The sequence below is a fragment of the Schistocerca nitens genome, chromosome 6 (genome assembly GCF_023898315.1).
Source record: "Schistocerca nitens isolate TAMUIC-IGC-003100 chromosome 6, iqSchNite1.1, whole genome shotgun sequence".
Lineage (NCBI taxonomy): Eukaryota > Metazoa > Arthropoda > Insecta > Orthoptera > Acrididae > Schistocerca > Schistocerca nitens.
In genome coordinates, this window is record NC_064619.1 from 260,797,669 (window position 1) to 260,804,968 (window position 7,300).

General features: G+C 42.8%; 1 pseudogene; it reads left to right on the plus strand.

The window, feature by feature from the left end:
* The first annotated feature begins 6,424 nt into the window (after nucleotides 1–6,424).
* LOC126191841 (5S ribosomal RNA) lies at nucleotides 6,425–6,542 on the plus strand (annotated as a pseudogene).
* Nucleotides 6,543–7,300: the final 758 nt, after the last annotated feature.

The following is a 7,300-nucleotide window of genomic DNA, read 5'->3' on the forward strand; positions in this document are numbered from 1 at the left end:
CAGATTTCCAGTGACGATGTCAAATGAAAATAAATAAATAAATAAAAGAAACGAGTTCATTGTAAGGAGGTTGGGGTAAGTTTCGATAGCAAAATGGATAAAGTAAATATAGTTACTTGAATGTAAAATTTCCAAAGCTTGCAATGGGGCAAAGCATCTTCTCATATTGATCTACGGTTGTTTCGACAGGATTCAGTAATACAGAACTATAATCTTCATTTGTAGCTTTACGATAGTAAGAAAATCTTTCATCTAAATAAAACTGCAGAATCCCAAACAATACCAAACATTTTGTCCAAAAATAAGAGATTTATAGCGATAAGCACGCTCAGGCGTATCTGCCTGCAACAGACCTGGCGTTCGCCGTGCCTAGCTGACGTGACGTCACGAACAAGCGCCGAGGCCATCCTTTGAGTCGGTGTTGGCCGATGGGGGAGCAAGGGGTAAGGTCTAGAGAGTAGCGAGGATTTTGCTTTGGGACGCCTACCAGTAACATCGTTTGGGAAGTCTGGCGGATAGTACAGGCGCTGTGCGAGGCAGCAGGAAGAGCACATCTAAAAGGGGCTGTCTACCCGTGTGACGACGCCGTAGCAATATCGTCGGCTTGGAAGCAGTCACGAAACTGGGAAGCCGTTGGCGTATTTCGCTTCCTGCATGTCTCCTGGCAGGGATCTGCGGTGGCTGGCTTCGTCGAACAAGCCTTGCTTGTGCTGTAAATTGTGCACGGAATCGACTACTCGGTTCATTTCCTTGGCTGGCCGTTGCTACTCCTACTGAGTCTGTCCTCAAATGTGTTAATTTGAACTTGCGTAGTACGCAAGGTTCTAGTGAGAACTGTATGTGGTTCAAAAATGGTTCAAATGGCTCTGAGCACTATGGGACTTAACATCTATGGTCATCAGTCCCCTAGAACTTAGAACTACTTAAACCTAACTAACCTAAGGACATCACGCAACACCCAGCCATCACGAGGCAGAGAAAATCCCTGACCCCGCCGGGAATCGAACCCGGGAACCCGGGCGTGGGAAGCGAGAACGCTACCGCACGACCACGAGATGCGGGCAACTGTATGTGGTGTGATGATTAACATTTACTTGGGCGTGGAGTGCTTATACATTCTGTTTGTAGATTGCTACTGTCAGTGTTAACCGCCATTGATAAGAGTTTGGCTGTTCCTTGTCTAAGTGCCGCCTGGTTATTGTATTTGTTGTGTCGGCAGACTTGCCAACACTACGCACACTAATTGAAAGAGGCGGCCAAGATGCACGCACTAACTCACGAAGGATGGAGTGAGGTCTGAAACAGGAGACTTAATGAATGCTATAAAGAAAAGTACGTAGCTGCTTTGGTACTTATCTTTTAATCCATCCTTTGTATACATCGTTCTTGATGAGACATCTGGAGATTGTGGCGATACAAGTGAGACTCTTTAGATACAAGCTATCTAAGGCTAATGGCGCCTTGCTAGGTCGTAGACATGAACTTAGCTGAAGGCTATTCTACTGTCTCTCGGCAAATGAGAGCAAAGGCTTCGTCCGTATAGTCGCTAGCAACGTCGTCGTACAACTGGGGCGAGGTCTCGTACGTCTCTCGAGACCTGCCGTGTGGTGGCGCTCGGTCTGCGATCACACAGTGGCGACACGCGGGTCCGACATGTACTAATGGACTGCGGCCGATTTAAGCTACCACCTAGCAAGTGTGGTGTCTGGCAGTGATACCACAGTATTTATATCACACGACGGAGTTAAGCTGGCCAATTGCTATACATATACATGGATAAAATTTTCCCTGGATACATTTTGCTGCGAACTGCAGTAACATTACTGTTACGTTTCTATCTGAAGTGATAGTGCGTCTGGGAGACCCGTTCTAATTCTAATTGAGTAGTTTCATAATTTTTTTTCAAGTTACTGAGAGGCCAGTTGTTATTGTGTGTTTAAATAGTTCGAAACTGATTCTATTAATGAAAGTAGAAGGATTCCTTCAATGACACTTTGTGGATATGGTAATTAATTCTGATTTAATCACAAGTTTAAATGTGGCTATAACTGGCCTTTCACACATAAGATAATAGATTTGTACTGCTTAGCTGATGTTCATTAATAAGTTGATTAATTCTACAGATGATGTACTGTAATGAATTATTGTGTTTCTAGTTACTTAAGGCAGATGTCATTCTGTTGCAGCTGTTTTGTTGTTGCCTCTACTCTGAATTACTTTGGTAATAAAAGCTCTCCCCTGCCCAAATGTGGCAGGGGAATGAAATCACAATAAAGGAAAAAGAAAGGAGAGCAATATAAAAATGAATTTGTCAGCAAGAGATAGATTTCCATCACAGCTATTAACACATTGACGCAGTGATGGGACTCACAGTATAACTCCCTCACGTTAAGCTGAGTTTCTTTCAATCACTGTCACCTTTTCTTCAAGCATCTAAATGAGACGATGTTTGATTATAAGTAGTGCTGTGCATGTAATGAAAAGTATTCAGTGCTATCCAGCTATAAAATCTGAAATAAAATTATGCAAATGCGGAAGATGAAAATACTAAAAGAAATCCAGTATTCCTCTAGATAATTTGTGTATTTGGGACAAAATGAGGATGGCGGTATTCATGGTTTTTATTCGGCGTACAAGGAGTATTCAAAAAATAATGGAAATTTTCGTTCTGGAAATAGCTTTGTTAACTGTCAATGATATACCCATCAAAATTTTGCCCAATATATTATTACACACCTACTCCAGCTCTTTTTCAGTCCTGGAAACAGTTCTTTAACTAGATATTTGCGACAGATTTTAGCTCAGCGATGTGTTCTAACTTCATCTATGCTTGTAAAACGATGGCGCTTTTAGATTTTGTATATGTGTGAGGGCAGTAGAAGTTACAAGGGACCATGTCTTTTCGAATATGGAGGGTGACTCATTATAACAGTAGTGTTTTTGGCCAAAAATTCACGATCAAAGAAAGACATGTGACCAGGTGCATTATCCAAATGCAAACGCCTTGAATTATTTTGCTACAAACCCAAGTGGATTTTTTTGGCTTGTCCACGAAAACGCCGATGAACTTATACCATATGTAGTAGTCGTTACTGACAGCTTGGCGGCATGGCAAGAAACCTTAACGCGCTATGCCGTTGAAACCGAAGAACACGGCCGAGCTTTCACTTTTGACCTCATTGTAGAGTCTTTCTCTGTTCAGATCCAGAACGCTACTATTGGGACTATCGATCTTTAGTTTCGACACCATAATCGTTAACCCATGTTTCATCACCTGTTTCGGTAGTTCCACGGCATTGTTGACTTCATCTAATGACTCCATAACAACTTGAATATGCAGCTTTTTTTTCGGAATTCAACAAACTTTGTACAAACTGTGTTGTCACAAGTTTCATACACAAAATACCATAAAAATGTTTATGGCATGAGACAAGTGATATGTGAACATCATCAGTGAATTCTATAATTGTAATTCAGCGATTCTTTATAACTGTTTCTCAGTTTTTCCTCGATTTCATCAATTGATGATGTTCTGGTAATCCAGGGAGCTGCTAATCTTCATTCTCTTTACGGCCTTCTTCGAAACATTTATACTTCTCCTAAACTCTTGTTTGAATCGTAGTATAATTCTGCTACATATGAAGTAAAATAACCATAATGGACAGAGCAGGGAGGAATTAAAAGCAGACTAGCACTGGCAAAAACGGTATTCCTTGCTAAGAAAACTCTACTAATATCAGACATAGACCTTAGCTTGGGGAAGATACTTCTCTGACTGTATGTTTGGGTACAGCATTGTATGGTAGTGAAATGTGAACTGTTGGAACACAGGGACAGAAGAGAATAGAAGAATTTGAGATGTTGTGCTACAGAAGAACGTTGGAAACGAGGTGGACTGATAAGGTGAGAAATGAGGAAGTTGCGAGCAGAATCGGCAAAGGAAAGAGATGCACGGGAAACGCTAACAAGAAGAAGGGACAGAATGATAGCATATGTGCTAATACATCATGGAATAACTTTCATGCTAAAAGAGGGAGCTGTAGAGGGTAAGAAATGTAGGGGAAGACAGAGATCGGAATACATACAGCAAGTAATTGACAACGTAGGGTGCAAGTAATACTCTGAGCTGAATATGTTGGCACAGGAGAGAAATTCGTGGCAGGCTACATTAAATCTGTCAGAAGACTAATGATTCGAAATAAATAGATAAAAATGAAAGAGTGACCACATACAGCAGTTGGCAATTATAAAAGTTTTCTGCACTATATTCCCTTCTTATGGCAAAATTTAATACAGATTCTCTGATTGATTTTTGAAGAAAATAAAAAATCGCAAATACTCCCAAAACCCATAAAACCTTTATGACAACCGACAACGGACTAATTACCCTCAATAGCTGATACCACACAAATAGTTTTCGGACACATCTACCAACAAAACGAAACTTATCTCTATGTCGATCCAGAATAAAATTCTGTCATTATGGATACGCTACATTAGCCAAACTTCAGGACTGAACTCTTCAGTGACTTCATGCTCCATGTAGTTCTTTTGTAGTATTCAGGTACCATACAGTCGTCGTTACCTACAAGAAAGTTCACACTATTGTCCACTGCATATGCTCAGTCTTCGAGCCCCCATACTAGTCACACTTCCAGGCTTTAGATATAAAGCCGTACTGCCACTTTCGCCTTTCCTTTCCTTGCTTCTTTGAGTACTATCTTAAAAATACTAACTTCCATTTGAGTCAAGGACAGTTTTCTATTCACTAACGTCTTACAGAAAAGCAAAAATCAGTAAATACCAAAATAAAAATATAGAGATCGAGTAACACCTGTCTGTTGTGGGAAGCTACACTCCGTGTGGCAGTCGGCACCTGCCGCGGCTTTCCAGACGCAGAGAGCAAAACAAACAACGTAACGTAGACTCTGATGCGAACGTAGAATCAGTTCCAAAGAGAAACCTGTGGAGTGAGAGCCACGCTGCGATTCGCCACACCGAGTGAAACAAATTAAAGAGACGTGAAATCCTTGTTTGACGCAGGCGCTGAGGCTACTGGGGGGGCGGCAAAAACTGGTTGCGTATAAATCACTCGTCAGGAAGGCTGCGAGCAGTCACAGGTATTACAAACAGCATCTCCCTCCGTGACCCGAACAGCCGCTAATCACGTTTCTGACGTGGTGGTCGTTTCAACTACACAGATCCTCCTCACGATCCGCGCGTGTTGCGTGGATTAACTAGTACAGTCCGGAGGAACATTGTAACAGGAAAACATTTAATTTCGTGTCACGGCGAATCAGGTCTGTACGCTCAGTTCCCAACTCGCAGCATTGGTGCTACATGTTTCTGAAAACAAAATCAGTAAAAAAAGTTCCTTTCTAAGGAATTGGTGCTTCGGTGGTCAGCAAATCTGGCAGCCATACGAGGGATCCGCGTTCAGTACCATGTACGGGCACCTTTCTGTGATGGGAAGACTGAAAAGGCGTCCACTAAGCCCTGCAACATAGTGAGAACAAGAGAGTAGCTACGTGAAGGAGAAGTAGACGCTCCTGGTATGGCGCTTATATTAATGGACAAAAGCACCTCTACACATGACATGCAACAAAGCTTTTAGCCAAATGTAAGACAGCAATATTTTTGCTTTAATCATCATCAAGACATATGAAGCTATTGACAATTTTGCTGTAAAATTTTGCGTCAGAAAAATGTAGGAACGAAGTAAAACTTTATTACAAAGTTTATTCAACGCAGGCCGGCCGTTGTGACCCTGCGGTTCTAGGCGCTACAGTCTGGAACCGCGCGACGGCTACGGTCGCAGATTCGAATCCTGCCTCGGACATGGATGTGTGTGATGTCCTTAGGTTAGTTAGGTTTAACTAGTTCTAAGTTCTAGGGGACTGATGACTTCAGATGTTAAGTCCCATAGTGCTCAGAGCCATTTGAGCCATTTGAATTAACGTAATTCATTTTTCACAGCGGTGGCCATGCTGGTATAGCGGGTGCAGTGCTAGATTCCGACTCTCGAGGTTCTGGGGTCAATCCCAGGTATGAGGGGGATTTTGCTTCCAGGTCGGTCCGAGCTCCACTAAGTTTGCTATGAAGTTGAGAAGAAAATATTTCCTGGGATAAATGGTGGCGGAGGCGACGGACTCTGCTACCCTCTCCTCTCCCCTACCAACAATAGTTCCGCGCCGAACAAAACGCTGCACTATGCCTGCAGTAAGGACAGAAACCCGTTCACGAACTGAGTGCCAGAGTTTACTTTTCTTACTTTGCACAAAAGGGATTCATTTTTAGTTCTTTCTTGTATGTTACTAGTTTCATTGTTGTGTAGACGTCATAAACTAAACATGAAAAATTATTTTTTTTTAAACGGAATGTTATCTGAATGAATTCAAAATTATTTTGTGACATCTGTGTTATAGCCAACGGCCTTGCTGCAGAGGTAACACCGGTTCCCGTCAGATCACCGAAGTTAAGCGCTGTTGGGCTGGGCTAGCACTTGGATAGGTGACCATCCGGTCTGCCGAGCGCTGTTGGAAAGTGGGGTGCACTCAGCCTTTGTGAGGCAAACTGAGGAGCTACTTGATTGAAAAGAAGTGGCTCCGGTCTCGGAACCTGACATACGGCCGGGAGAGTGGTGTGCTGACCACATGCCACTCCATATCCGTATCCAGTGACGCCTGCGGCCTGAGGGTGACACGGCGGCCAGTCGACACCTTTGGGCCTTCATGGCCTGTGCGGGAGGAGTTTAGTTTAGACATCTGTGTTATACACATTGGCAACCCCAGTGCATTTGTAGTACGTAGAGCTACTCAAAAGAGAGTCATTAAAAAAGGTCTCTGACTACAGAAGACGGGGTACACCTGCGAGTGAAAAAGAACAGATGTGTGCCGCTGGCGCAGCGATTATGTGCGCGGCAATTTCTGGTGTTACAACAGTCACTTCAAGGGCCGCAGCACATTGGTCACTTATAATGCTGCTTCTCGTTCTTCTGTTTAGTCATCAGTCTTATGACTGCTTTGATGGGGCCGGCCACGAATTCCTCACCTGTGCCACTCTTTTCATCTCAGAGTAGCAATTGCGACCTACATCCTCAATTATATGGAGGATATTTTCCAAGCTCTGTCTTCCTCTACAGTTTTCACGCTGTAATGCCGTGCTGTTTCTAGAGGAATAAAGGGAAGAGTACTGTTTATTTTGATGCAGGAAGTATAAGAAGTATTTGCATCTGGGACGAGACATTATAATAGTTGCCATCCAGCTAATGTGTGGTACCTGCAGCTTTTAAAAATGTAAG